This window comes from Gasterosteus aculeatus, chromosome 12 (assembly GCF_964276395.1).
Source record: "Gasterosteus aculeatus chromosome 12, fGasAcu3.hap1.1, whole genome shotgun sequence".
Classification (NCBI taxonomy): domain Eukaryota; kingdom Metazoa; phylum Chordata; class Actinopteri; order Perciformes; family Gasterosteidae; genus Gasterosteus; species Gasterosteus aculeatus.
Genome location: NC_135700.1, coordinates 8,179,168 through 8,192,954, shown reverse-complemented (window position 1 = coordinate 8,192,954; position 13,787 = coordinate 8,179,168). Strand labels below are relative to the sequence as shown.

Here is a 13,787-nt window from a genome sequence, read left to right as displayed (position 1 = left end):
CCACTCACTCCACTGGGATTGCAAATCGCTGTACCTTTGGCAGATAAACCGCTCCGAAATGGTTTTAGTATCGTTTTTGAGGAGGTTTAATAATTGACAGAGAGATTTTTGTTCACTTTTCTTGTTCGTTTTACTTTTAAAGTATCTGCTAATACATTATGGGGTTTTTGTTTTTTTCCTTTAGTTGTAATCTGTAATTTATGTCTAGAGCTGTTCATCTTTCTTATTTTTTGCTTTATTCAGTAACTGGGGAGTCTCCTTGAGGAATGTATTGTGGTAAATTCCTGCAAATGAGATAACTCCTTGGAGTATATGTTTTTAATCGCCTGGTATTAATTTCAGTAAATTAGAAAATAGAACGATGAACCATTTTAATGACATTGAATCCAGGTTTTCTTTGTGTCTGACATGATTTGAGCAATAGCCCACTTCACCAGATCTTTAACGAAAAAAAGGCCCGCCTGTCTCTGCTTAAAAAAAAAGATTGAATTTGCTGTACTTCTTCTTCTATGCCTCTATCTCCCGCACTAATGTGTGTCTCGGGTGTAATGCAATAACCCATTTTGAAGTCAGACACCATAAAAAGGTACACCAGAAGGTTATGTAGAAGGCCATTACAATTGAATGTACATCTTTTAATACACACAAAGCCTTCTCATATTTTATTTACTTACACTGCCAACCTGATTTGTGAAAATCAATACAATGTTTTTAAATGCACTATGTGATCGCACACACGCACAAGCGCACACACACCCACACCCACAAAGAGAGAGCGAGAGAGAGACCATTCCAATCTGTCTGTCTTTCCCAGCAAATATACAGCCTCATCAGCATCTAGCGATCACAAGTAGATACCCTCTATATGAGTGAAATCCTTTGAACTGCTTTCCATACAGCTAAATTTCTCTCTCCCTTCCTTTCTCAGGTCCTTGGTTATTTCTTTCTTCATTTCTCCGGCGGTGAGCAGGATTAGTCAGGAGTGGCAGCCCCACTATCAGCCCAAGATGTGCTCTTCCATCCTGCTGCTTTGCCCTGATAAAGGAACCGCTCGACGAGTGACTCAGGTGCACACGGAGCCTTGTAGAAAACAACATTTCTCTCGCTGAGGCGCAGTCCTGCATGTCAATGACTGCCAATGGGCAATGGGAGAGTCTCACTCATGCTACATGCCACAATCTACCCGGCACGCATGGAGACAGACAAAAACTTTTCCTGTAAAATCTGCATACATTTTGCACCGGGAGCTACGCCATGTCAATTATTTGCATATGATTATACAGCAGTTTATACAGTAAATTACGCACGGGTCATGTTATCATGCACTTGTGTGTAAATCACAGCAGTGAACGGAACAGGTGTTACACCTTTCTGTAAATATGGTCATAATTGAATGAATAGTGAAAATAATTAGAAAAGAGAAAAGCTATGAATAAATTGTAATAATTCTGTCTTCATTTATTGACCTTCTTTGACGTCTAAAATCGGATCCCGTCCACTTCAGCTGCTCTGGAGGAGGCTGACGTGGCTTTATTGCTGTGTGTTACAGTACGTGGCCATACAAACACCAGCATTCCTTGTGACTGAACACAAGGTGACAGAACAGACTGCTGACCTGAATTTGCTTCCTGATGAATACGTTTTGTGATGTGCGGGAAAAAAATGAACTCCATTTCCTGCAGAACTTTTTTGATTTTATTTTTTCCAGGTCTGTATTACTAAATTTGTATTTTTTCAGTCCCTTGCTCTGCTCCTGTGAGCAGACATTTGTCTTCTTTTTGGCCTGTCATCATTGTGACAGTGATAGTGAAATGTGCGACTGAAGATGCCAGAGACGTCATACATTTTTAATATCTTACTTTAAAAGAATGTCTTCAATACAAGTTGGTTAATACCCAGACCTTTGATTAATTAGTCTCTCAATGATTTTCCACATAAGTTAAAGCAGGGCTGAAGTCCAATTTACACATTTGATGGGAAGACGAAGATTAATTGAAAAGGCTATTTTGTTAATAAAAACAACTTGCAACATGCAGGTTGTTTGTTTGACACGTTAAAGGGCACGCCGCGGAACAAAATGGCTCCACCATCGGACAAACATGTTTACTCAGCAAACGTGGGCGTGCGAAGAAGCTTGGCCAAACGGGGCAGAAATAATAGGTGTAATGTACCCTTACTTTCAAGGAGGCAGAATTGCCCTTCTCGTTGTTTTAATTTCAGTTTAGTCGTGGGCCTCTTGAGTGTTCTGAATTACAAATAATTCAAAATGACTTGAACAGCAATCTCCTGTGACTTCTGGCAAGGTGGGAGCACCAACTTACAAGAACAGCAAAAAAAATAAATAAAACTGAAGCGTGTTTCTCTAACGGGGAAAAAGTGAAAGACGAGTATATGCAAGATCATACACTACACGCCTTCCTCGTACTTCCACAGGCCTTTTGTTCTATGCCTGTTTAAATCTGCTCAAGAAGCAGAGAAGAAGCACTTCTCCACCCAATCCGTTCTTTTTCTTTGCCGCGCTCAGTTTCTCTAGAACTGCTTAACTCCCCCAAAAAGTGGTAGCAATGCAAAAATGCAATAGCACACTGTAAGCACACACAAGACTCGCTGTGCCCTGAGAGACACAAAGCCAAAGACACAACACGGGTTTGTCCATGGGCGCAGACACACGGGACTATAAATATTTCAGTATAAGGCACAAGCACACGTACACACATGCATGGATATTACTACACTGTGTCTGTGTCAACATTGAACCCGGTGGAAAACTGCATCAAGGTATTCTGGTCCCGAGCTTTACGTTGCATTTTGGTGCCACCGGTTTCTTACCTCCTCCCCCTGTGATGAACGCAAAGTTATTGTTAGACACTGCAGACTCTCTGATGGCAATAATTAATTGTTGTTTGCATTTCAAACTAACACCGACCCAACTTGAAATAATTAACTCATATGTGAAACAAACAAAAAAACATTGTCTTATATTATCAGCACCATAAACAGTTTGAGGCATTATTTGATCATCAGAACTAAAAATACTACAAATTGCCAACATGCAACGTCACTTTTTCCAGCTGAATAAAAGCTTTTAAAGAACTGTCAACATGTCATGCGAGGACTGGATGTGTCTCTTAGTCACTGCCCTAAAATGTCACAAGCAGTATGTCTGAGGTGAGTCATTTTTAAATAATGAAAAAACGAACAGTGGAGGAGATGTCCGACTGAGAGGATTCCAAACTAAACATGTAAAATGAGGGAAATATGAAATGACACTGGGATGGTAAACAGTCGATCTGTGTTTTCCCAAGGGATGCCTGCCATACTTTGAGAAGCACTAAAAGAGGAAGTATAGCAATTCAGTATCAATCTAAAAGCATTGTAATGGCATTCCAGCCTTACTTTTTTTTAAAGTGAAAAATGACTATAAAGTGAGAATATAAAGGATTGAAAAGGACAAAAGTACTGATGGATAATTGAGTCATTCTCAATCATTGCTATAATTCCCAAGGCCGGTGTCGTCGTATGCTGACATACGCAATGGTTTAACTCATCTTGAGAAATTAGTATTTCCTTTGGTTGAAATGACAATTAGTTGGTTATGTTATCAAAACTGGAGTTAAGACGCAGATTATCTAAAGAATGAGCAGCTCTCTTAAAACCTTTCAAATCCCTTATCGTACTTCATTTTAATGTGAACTAAACCGTGATTTCATACTAATCACTGGCCAATTACCTGGCTGGAATCTGCACATTCAATCCAACATTAATCAGTAAAAAACTCTCTCTGTATCGCTCAGTCTTTCATTTGGATTCCATCCACACCGATCAACATGCTTTCGGGCATTTTTAGATGCTAATTTTGTTTCAGTACTGTGGCCAGGGTTTGGTAATTAGATGGCACGGTGGAATTTAAGGTTAAGCAATTAGGCCCTATAGTAATGTGTGCATGTGTGATCATTATTTTTGTTACAACATAGCCCAGACTGCCTTACCAAGGAGGGATATCTTAATATTCATGAGGTAGGTAACGTATATAGAACCTACCGAAGTTGAAAGACTGCAATGTTCATGTATTCTAGCTCAATTAAATAGTTTTGCAGCAGTCTCATGCTCGGATCTGAAGCATAAACCAGGTACAAAGTACAGTGCAGTTTGGCTTTTAGACAAGAAATGTTCAAAACAAACCGCGATTGTGTTTGTTGTCTTTTGAATAAATTGTTTTATTAAACTATTAGCCCCATCATCAACAGCCAGCTTAATAATACACTGTATGCTATCCACCACGTGTTATTTCTTTAAAATACAACTTTTTTTTAAAGTATGTTAAGATTTCTACCCATATGTTTTCTCGAGTACTATTTGCTGCTATTTGGTCTTTAACACTACTTTTTTAACATAAAATAGAAAGTTGCTTTATAAGGTGCCGATTTCAATACCCAATGCATTCATGCAGCAGCAAACAACTATTCACTATCTAGAAATATAGTAGGAGTAGAGAATGAAGTTGTTCTCACTATGTGTACTGTATGAACTTGTCATTGGTCGGTCAGCATGCACAGTCAGGCCAGCGCACTATGAGCGCTCGTTTGTGCGTGCGAGCGTGCTGGCGAACTGGAGGCCGCTCTGCGCTGCTCTCATACCGCGGTTGTGCAGCACTAACCCTCTAGCCTCCACTTGATACAAATAAGAAAGAAGAGCCAAAACCTCGGAGCGGCCTGCTGTGAGAAACCATTTTTCTGAAGCGTATTCCATGTCAAACTGTGAGAGTGATTTTGACGCTGGGGGTTTTCATCATATCAAATTCATTTACTGCGTCAATATAATGGGAAATGCTTCAACAGTTGACGTACAACACGGCGCCTTCGTGAGACAAGGAATCGGCGGCGGGGGCTATATCGGTCGGGGGCAACCAATCATTACTCATCGAGAGACACTTAAAGTAATTAATGACTTGTGCAAACTGTTGCAAATGAAAAACATTAATGAATAATTTTCGATACATAATCAAGTAATTAGGAAATGAACTCAAGAGTAAATCCAGGAATCACGATAATGAACACTGGTGATTATCAATTTGAAGCCATCTCCTTTCTGCCCCCGAGGGACCCGTGCTAGTTTTAGAGGGAGTGAAAGGGGGAGGAGGGTTTTCTGTTCTAACACCACAGCAATGTGCCAGTGCCACTCAAAGATCCAGAGTGACACACAGCTGTGGAGAGACTGCATTTATTTTAGTTTCCACTGCTTTTTCTCTAAAGCACTGTCACGTCTGCTCCAGTTCAGTCCATTATTTCAAGTGGAATCATCTTTGTATCTACTAATCTGTAGCCTTGCATGCCGAGCTTCCTCCACTTCTAATGACAAACATGTTGAAAACCGTGCTAATTATTTATATCGGGTCCCCATTCTGTCAGCGAAAAGGATGGTTTCGAGTGTCTCATGAAGATGTCTGGTTTTTATGACATGCCAGGAATGGGTTGAGCCATGCCTGCCTCAACCACCAATTTATTTCCATGAATAGCCTCTTTTCTAGCGTGTTATTGACTTAATGGATCCTTTGTGACATCAAAAGCGGGCTGTATTATTACTACACGTGTGACTTTTTACTTTAAATAGGTGCTATAATTCAAACGAGCGCTTCATCTTCAATAAGGTGCAGCCGAGACGTGAGCCTCAGACTGAAGCGCTCGTGAAACTACGGCGTTTTGTTATACAAAAATGTATGGTGGGAGTAAACCTCTGAGAGAATTGTGTGCTCGCACTTTGAAAACCCATTTTTCCTATCGTTTCTACCAAGATCACTGGAAGAAAAAGGAAAAATGGGTTCAAAAGCATGTGGCACAGGAGTGGCCTGTATCTGTAGTTCCCTCAAGATGGAGTAGATGTAAATCTCACCTGCACCAGCATATTAATTAAAAGTCGGATCTCATGGCAATTCAGTGAATTTCCTTGTTAAACCGGAAATAACACTTTTCAATCTGTCATAATTTTTCAGACTTTTGTTGTACTTTAGTAAGTAACAAATTCAGCATACTACATCCCAATATTTCAGCAACACTACAGACAAATCATACAATATATTACGCTAAAGCATTAAAACTGTCCACTCATTCCATATAAATTTGCTTTATGGGTCTGCAGTGCTTCCGTCTATTGTTAAATTATATATAGAAAGGAGCAACCTGCGTTTTACTAGCAATGAATTATTCCCTTTTCTCTTCATTAATCATCCCATCACAAATAAAAAAATCAACATATGGCCAATTCAAAAACACAGAAACAAATGAGCTGCTGCGCAGTTTGAAAATGAGGATATTTTTGTATTAAGGGGACCTATTGTTCCTAGAGCCAATAACAAAGTAACCTAGGTGATAAAAAAAAAGTGCCCTATGAAGGAAATAATTCAGGATATTCTCTTAACATGAACCACACGTTTTCTTCTCTAACCTCACAACTTGTGATGAGCCAGATGAGATGTAATGTTGAAACCTGTTCAGGCTTTTCAGTACTGGGAATGACATACAGTGAGTAATTACTCTAACTGGTCCTGGTCACACTGTTACTTTGTCCTGCTAAACACCTTTGAGAAATAACAAATGAATGGGACAGAAAACAGAGAAGGTTGCAGTGTTAACATGACTGAACACACCTTTTGGTCAGCAACACAGACCGGACAAAGAGACAGAATTGAATGCCCCTTTTCTCTCGGACTGGTAGGTAAAATAAAAATACGTGAAAGAAAAATGCTTCACAAAAATGCCGCGTAAACTCTTCCTCGTGGTTGCTGTGGTACACTTTAGGTTTGTAACCTGCATTTGCTTTGATTTTCAGTAACTTGACTGTCCTCACTACTCAACACTATGGTCACATATCACAATACTGTCTGCCTATAATCACTGGGTTGACCTCAGAGTGATTCAACTTGTCTATATATCGACGGCCATAATGATGTTTGTGCCATCATATGTTCCCTCGTATACACTCCGGGATCAATTCCTTCATTTGGTTGTTTTTGTTTTCCTCTGTTTTACATCAGTATGGATTTTCAATTTAATTTGGGTCAGCGTTGTGAAGGAAGAGGGAGTATTGATTTCTGTCTAAGGGGGCTTACGGGAAACAGGACAAGTTGGTCTCCTTGAGGCTTCACAGCAGGTAGCGGCAAAGCACAGATAACTGTCTTAAACCTGAGCGCAAATCTCACGTTGAACCGGGCTAACCTCAAAAGCACCTGCTTCTCCCCGGCTCGGCGCGGGTGGGCTTGTACACACTCCTCTCTAAGGAGGACGGTGAGGGATAATACCTCATTGTTAAGCAAAAGTAGCATACCCAGTACGGACTCAACGTGGAAGCCGTAGGAGGATCTTTTCAAGTAATGCGCATCATCTGAGACACACACACACACACACACACACACACGCAGGTCAGAATGCTGACAAACTGAAGTTGTTTGTTGTTTCAAAAGTGGTGATAATTGTCCACTGCCTCGCATACAGAAAGTGGCCTCTGTGGTCAACCCGGCTCTTCAATTGAAAACGCCGTACTCATTCTGTATTCACTTGGACGAGAGAAGAACAAGTGGGACGCAAAACAAGTGGAAGCCAAATGTATCAGAAGGCCAAGAACTTGAGCACGTTATGCAGAGCGGGCAAACTTTTCATCGAGGGCTTTTTCAAGTGGGGATGCAAAATAGTGCGGAGTGGTAGAGATCCGGGGCGAGTGAATTTAACTGAGCCACACAATGATGTAAACAGATAAATACACTCTTAACTGTCTCTATTCTGCTGACAAAGTTGATTTTATGTATTGTCTTGCAATCCAGCGATAACCGACAAGATATGTCATACGTATGACGTGACTAAACCAGTTCGGAAAAACCTAGAGTTATTTCACCAACTGGACTTAAAACGTTCAGCTCAAACTTGATACACTATATCTGTACTATATAATGGTGTCATAAAGTGTCATACACATTCATGAGATTGAGAAGGCAATGGCAGTTTAACAAAAAAACATATGCTCCTTCTCCAAAACATATTTTAATATCCTCGGCAACAAGATGAATATTGTCAGATGGCAAGGTGACGTATTAGTGCATTTAATATTCCAAATCATGACTTAAAACTAAAAAAAGTTTAGATTATGAAAACAAAATGGAACTGTTTTCTACTGTACCGAAGTTATTTTTGTACTTGAAGGCAAAACAAAGCGTGCAGTTTCAGCTACGCTAGATTCACATTCAGCATGGTGGAAAATATCAGTATGTGTAAAAAAGAAAAGCCGTAGAGGCAAAGAGAAACATCACATGGGGGAATGCTAGATAAAAGTATTACCATAAGTGGTTTACTGGTCTTTGAAAAAAAAAAAAAACAGCAGAAGCAAATTTGATGATATTCTTGCTTGGCTGATTTGGTGAACTCTCCGTGCGTGGCTGAAAGGATTGAGCACGGCAATATTCTATAGAAGAGAGGCAGAATGGGCATGGGGTCGTCGGGAGGCTTGAAAGGATAAAACAAAAAACTAATTGTGAAACAATCTAGCGTACAGAGCTTAATCCAGCAGCTGCGCAGAAACAAGCGAAAGTCTCTTGGAGAATGGAAGAGTTATTCATTTTTAGGGGCTATAAATGACCATGGGATTACCAAAACTGGGCACTGGCTGAGCGATCCTGAAATCAATTCCCACTGATGAAACTATATCCAGACTCTCATGCAGAAATGGCTGCACGTGAACTGCATACAACAACAAATGCACAAGTATAATAAAAAATCAAAGAGAGACTATGATTCAAAAAATCGGGTCGTCCTGCATGTTCATCGGGTTGTGACTCTCATACATCGTCCCGATACATCACTTTTCAGCTACAAGGTCCCGTAATAGATGTATTATTTATTTCAGCATAACCAATAAACCTTGGCATCTTCCACGAACAGATTTTTCTTCTGGAAGAGTGGCTGCCAGAATTCATTTTCTGAAGACATTGTGAAGCAAATAGAATACTATATCCAGCAATAAACACTACTGACGCATTGCTTTGTGAGCTTGGCAATCTAAAAGTATTTGTTTGTGAGCATTCAAAGAGTTACTGCCCAGAATCAAGTCAACCCACTCTAATTTTGTCAGAAAAGCCGTTGAGTCCCATTGTGGCTTCTTTTGTCCCAGTATCTCACATCGGCGGCATCCTTTATCTGAGCTTTCTCAATCAACATGTGCCTTTTTCATTGGTCACGTTCTGTCTTATATTTTGTCTGTTTTAGGAATATGTTATTACACGTAGCAAAAAAAGGTCCCGCCCACTTTTCATGTTCAAAAATTGATGCCGTCATCAAGTCAAGTTTTGTTTTCATACGGTCTGCACACTACCTTAAAATACCAATGTCATTCTACAGCCGGACTCGCCATTTAGTTGCTGCATGAAATGCACTCGTCTTCCAAAGTCATTACAACGTAAACCCGTCCAAGCAAATATGAGACACTGAGAGAAAGGCTTCAGTAAGTCAGGTGACGTCGTATAAAGAGTGCTCCGGTCTGCGCAGAAGCAAAGTTTGTGTGGATGGATGTGTCGAATAAACACAGAAAGGTCCTCCGGGGGGTCCGTTTAGTCCGGTGTGAAACCCGGTGAGAGCCCTTCGCCAGGAGTCCACGTGTGATGAGTTTGGGATGAGAAAAGAGGGTTTGATTCTTCGTTGTTTTCTCTTTTTGTGACCTGATCCTCTTCCCGAATAATTTATCCAGCTGCTTTCAAGCGGCTGCCGACTGTCTGGTTTTGTATATTGCTCTTGGTTTGTGTCTCTTGCCCAACACTTTGCGCTATTGATCCAGAATTTGGCACCTCTTGTACGTGTTAACGCAGAACTCGGGATTATCGGCCTATCGGGTTTCTCTCTTGTGTCTACAAACACGCCTCCGCTGCACGCTGGACACACGCGCAGTGTACACACGTGCGTACACGAGAACACACACACTGTCAATCTCTGGCTCAGTCCCACAAGAGGTTTAACTTTTAATGCGTTCTTTGCCATTTCTACTGCATGGGACAGGGTCGAGCCTCATGAAATTTAACTTTAACACCGGCCTCAGATTAAAGGTCACAACTTTGCCCTTCATATCTTTCTCGACCTTTGATACTACCGTGTCATAATACATCAGGATTAATGCCTTACCTCTGGACCGCCTTATCATTTACCACACTGGCCCTATTTCATTTATAGGGGCCCTACTCCCTGTCCGGCTTTTCACTGTGTGGTTGTCCTGTATTCCTCAAATCACCTTGCACTTGGCGGGCTGCTCAATCTCAATATCATGTTATCGGACTCAGGGGCCAAGGATATAAATACCACGCACCATAACTCTCTCCTGTTCAATAACCATTATATGCTCTACTTTATACATTAGAAGCACCTGATGGGGCAGTAAATTCACAGCTGCAGCAAGACCATCTCGGAGTGCAACCAGAGGAAAAATTCATGCTGAAGCCAAGGAAGGAGTGAAATGGAAAGTGGAAATGGAAAAGAAAACATATCAAAGTGAAAGAAAATAATACAAAAAGTGAAAAGATTGACAGAAGAAAAAGTGAGAAGGTGAGCTAGTGACCAGTGGCAATTTCCAAAATATTAAGAAAAACACAGTAAAGAGCTGAGGGGGAGGAGATGAAGGGAAACAGCCAGAAAGAACAGTTCTTTATTGGTTTGGCTTCCTCAATGTTACAATAACCTATTGTATTGCTGTAATAAGCTTTACACATCCAATGCATCATGCATTCCATTTCCTAGAGCCATTCTTAGTCCTGACTGGCCCTGCAGTATGAGATCTATCTGCTCACACAAAAGGTTCATGTTCCTCTTGCTGAGACTATATCAACACCACCGCCAGCGTCTGTTCACTTTCCGAGGACGGCAATCAATGGAAACGTATTTCCATCGCACTCTAGAAAAGAAAGTACAGCCTACACTGAACAGACCACGGAAATGGCAATAAATGCCCATCTTCAAAACCCAAAACGTACAAGTATACATGCACACACACGCGCGCCACTGTTTACCACACAAGCGTGACTGGATGCAGCGTAGAGTTTGCGCTTCAATGCACTTTTTCATTTGGAAAGCTAGGGTGGTTACCCACGGAGCGAGAGCTGATTAAGAAAACAGTCCCATTTAATTCCTTTCTCCTCAACGGCCAGCAAGAGAAATGTAATTAAAGCCACTAAATCTCCCACGGGCCTTGCTACCTGCTACACGACCGACATGACACGTTGTGTAATTCCAGCAACCTACAAAGGCGCCGGCAGTTACTCTCCGTGGTTGCAGGGTGAGCGTCGTCCATGAACGATACAACCACACAGAGAAGGTGAAGGAGGGAAGCAGAGGAAGAGAGCGATCTGAGGTGGCCGACCTCTGCTGGAGATCCAAGGACACTGGACAACCTTTGCATGAGTAGGAGCATTTTATTGAATGTGGCACAGCCGCAAACTGTCAAATACGATACATTTCACAGTCAAGCTTGCATTTTAGCTACTCACTGATCTATATTATTGGTAGACCAAAATCACATTTTCTCGATCGCTATTGCTGTAAATGCTTGGTATAAATCCAAACAAGCATATCAATAAGGAATCCCGAGGCGAAACAGAAGGAAATGGGATCAAACATCCGCACACGTCTAGTATTTAATCATCTTTTCCCTTTCCCTTGTAATGCAATCGCAAACGTCATTGAAACAATGACAACTGTGAAGCAGATGCTAACGACTGTCTTGGGACTGATTATACAACACTTTTTATTGTAGTAAACAACGGACAAAGACGTTTTACCACGAGTCCAATGACTTCTCACAGTGCAATTAGATTGGAAGAACATTGGGCAGGACATTGTTTGTCAGCATTTCCTCGCCCTCATATTTGTATCTCTCAAAGGGCGTATTAATTGTCTTATCAACTTTGGGTCGAGCGAGGGTAAACGCGTGTCTGACATTGCCAGCCGCTGTGTGAATACTACATTCATGCAACTTTTTCTGGAGGAGCAATTACGATGTGATGAAATATAATAAAGAGAGCTGTGTTTAATCCAAAATTGCAAAAAATTGCAAAATAAAAAAACTTTATCTAGCATTACTTAGTGGCAATGTAGCAAGTAAGGTCATTCTGATTCTGCCAAAAATGTTGAGGCCTTGGGCCTAAGGCAACAATCCTTCCCAAATTGACTCAGGTGGTTTCAGCAGCCAAACCGTAACCATACTTTATTACACCGCAATATTTTGATAGGAAAATCAACATTTCCCATATGTTGCTTCTAAAACAGAATACATACTCTATATACCACATAATACAAACCTTAAAAACATTGAAACACATCAATTTCTTACCTGTTTACAGTAGTTAAGATGTTTTGTAACAAATTTTGTTTCCTTTTTTTGAATTGTTAATGAATGATATCAAGATTTGAATAATGAATGACCTTCAGACATTTAAACACACAAATGCTTTTAATGGTGATGTTTTACTGAATCAAACAACAGGAGGCATCATGTAATATGCAAAAACAAAAAAAGGAAAAATGCAATGCATAATAAAACCTCAAATAGTGCCATAAGGATGTCAACCTGCAAAACAGAAGATACTTTTTGGCAGCTTGAACCATGAACACTCGCCCAAAACCCAATTTCTTCTCTTTAAAATGTTGTCACACTGTGTCTTAAGAGGAAGCTTCTTTGCTTCAGGGAGGCTATATTCTAGGAAAACAACATACTCGCTCCGACATACTATCTCCCAAGTCCAAGCGGCCATGATTTATTTTATGTTTCCTTTATAAATATACAATGAACAAGACCACGCTGTGCTCTCATGCTGTTTAAATCCACAATAAATATAAAGTTTTGCCGGGCCAAAGCTGTTCACTTGAAGCTCATAAAATACAATTACATGGACTAATCTACATTCAATATATATATATACAACAATATAACTTCCATTGAAATAAAAAACGCTAAAAACATATTGTCTGGACTTATTGCTGGAGTTGAAAGAAAAATGTAATTCTCAGACATTCTTGCTTTTTCCATCCCAAATGCAGTGAGTGAACTTTGGCCTGTTCCTCACGGTACAATTATCATGTCTGTTAAAGAAATACACCATGAGGTGATTCACTGAGCACAATCATAAAACAAAATAGTTACAAAGCGAATGTATTTATGCTCCCTCAGCCATTTAGAAAAACCGCCGCACACAAGCCTGTTATGTGACAATCTCTTGCTGCACAGTAGCAAATTTGTGAAGGCAGCATGAAATATCTGTGGCACGCGCTGCTTTGTTTGCTGGTTTCATTAATTCTTTAGGAGGGTATATCTCAAAAGTGCCAACAAATACAGTGGAGAAACATGTGCTCTGGCACCAATCCATGCTTCTAATTGGGAACCTTGGGCTTCAGGAGTAGAGGATGCACCTTCGCTCTGAAAGTCTCCTCCATTATTCATAAAAATGCGAGAATTATAGAATAAGAACTAGCCTTCTGACTGAGCTGGTAGAAAAGGATGCAGGCTTCAGACAGATGAAATGCTTAATAATCTATTTTACTCCAATAGCGTGAGGGTTAAATCCAATGACTCCACCTGCATACTAAGAAAATAAACACAATTTAGAAACAAAGCCAATAGAATTATATTATTGTCAGTTTCATGAATAAATAGGGTATTTAAAAGGCGCAGAGAGAGGAACAAGGCTGGGACCATCAACAATATTTAGAGTGACAAAAACTGGAGTTGCCTTTGTGTTGTTCCAATAGTTTAAAGGTGAACCAAAAACA

General features: G+C 40.4%; 1 protein-coding gene across 7 annotated transcripts in view; it reads right to left on the bottom strand.

Annotated features, from left to right (window-relative positions):
* The window catches only part of pcdh9 (protocadherin 9), a 165,150-nt gene that overhangs the window by 77,571 nt on the left and 73,792 nt on the right, over positions 1–13,787 (bottom strand). The gene's annotated exons all lie outside the window — the stretch shown is intronic.